The sequence below is a fragment of the Fonticula alba genome, assembly GCF_000388065.1.
Source record: "Fonticula alba strain ATCC 38817 unplaced genomic scaffold supercont2.15, whole genome shotgun sequence".
Classification (NCBI taxonomy): domain Eukaryota; order Rotosphaerida; family Fonticulaceae; genus Fonticula; species Fonticula alba.
The window spans coordinates 230,642-232,232 of NW_009242985.1; positions in this window are offsets into that span (position 1 = coordinate 230,642).

Below are 1,591 nucleotides of genomic sequence, written 5' to 3' on the forward strand. Positions count from 1 at the left end.
CCCGCCGCCCGAGCATCCGCACGGGCCAACAGCGAAGCGCCGGTACCCACGCGCGGGGGCGCTCCATCGGACGCGCGGACCGCGGCGATCGACCCCTCCGGCTGGGGGTCTCGGCCGCACCCTCCCGGGCGACGCTCAGGCCAGGAAGGGCAAAGCGCCGGCCGTCCCCGAGTGCCGGCGCGCCACAACGGCCGTGTGATCCTGGTCTGCTCGGCCCCCCTCCCCCCGCCCCGGCCGGCGCTCGCCCGCCTTTCGGGCCCGACCACCGGCGGGGAAATATGACCTGGAGGCGCTCTCGGTCCGCTTGTTGCCATCCCCCGGGCCGTGCCCCCGCCTCTGTCCGGCCCCCCGTTGCCCGGCCCCCAGGAGCCCGAGCCCGCGGATCATCCGAGCTGGGAGCGGGGGGAGCACAGGGGGCGGGGCACTAGACACCGCGCAGCGCGCTCCCAGGGCGGCGGAAAACCCGCCAGACCCGGCCGCCCGGGCCGGGCCCGCGCACAGCTCAATCGGCCGATCAGAGAGGCATGGATGCGGTCTCCCCCCCCCCTCGGTGTCTGCGTCGGCCGGCGGGGCCGCCAAAGGCATGCTCGCCCATGCGCATCGCATGCCCCCCGCCCTCCAGGCATGCGCACACATGCATGGATTTTTAGACGCGTGCGCGCGCGCACCCCCTCCGGCCCCTTGTTTGTCACACCCTCGCACGCGCGCGCGCGCTCGCGGCCAGGACGCCCAGACCGGGAGTCGGCAGGGGGGGGGGGGGCTCCGCGCGCCGCGCCGCACGGCCCATGGGAACAGCGCGTGGGGGGCATCTCCCCGGCATATGAGGGCCGCGTGTGCACATCTCCCATGGCCCTGGGATGGGATCGGGGGGGGGGGGGGGGGGACGGCGGGCCGCGGTGATGATCGACGCTCGCACGCCCTGGCCACCACACGGCCCATGTCGGCGGCCAGATGGGGGTGGGAGAGACGGCCCGGCGCACGCACGCCCGGGTTCAAGCATGCGCGCGCGCTCGTCGGGGCCCATTCCCGGAGGTGCCCCAAAAAGATGCTTGACACTGTCGTGCAGCCCCCCCTCCTCGGCCCCGGCCCCGCCCCCCGCCCCCCGTGCCGTCAGGGGGCCAGCACCCGTGAGAGAGAGCCGGGAACGACAACGCGGAGGCCCGGACCGGGGGGCGCGGGCGGAGTCCCCGCCGCGGGGCGGGGTTGGGGGCCGCGCGATGCGCCGGCGTGCATGCGCGCGTGCGCCCTTGTGTCAAACACGGGGGCGACCCGCAGAGGGGCGCGAGCGGGGAAGGGGGGGGGCGGGGGCGGGGCTGAGAACCTCCCTGGCCGCGTAATCCCGGGCCAGGACACTTTGCCGCCCGGCCCAGGGCGTAACCCAGTCCCCTGCGGCACAACCGGCCCGCCGAGACGTCTGAGAGGAAACGTCAAACTGGCCACGCTGGTGACACCACCGTGCGGCCCGACCCGGAAAGTAAGACACGCCCCCGCCCCCGGGGGGAGGGGGAACCGGGCGGGGGTGGAGCGCCGACACACCGAACGCTACATCCCCCCCCCCCCCCCCCCCCCCCCCCCCCCCCCCCCCCCCCCC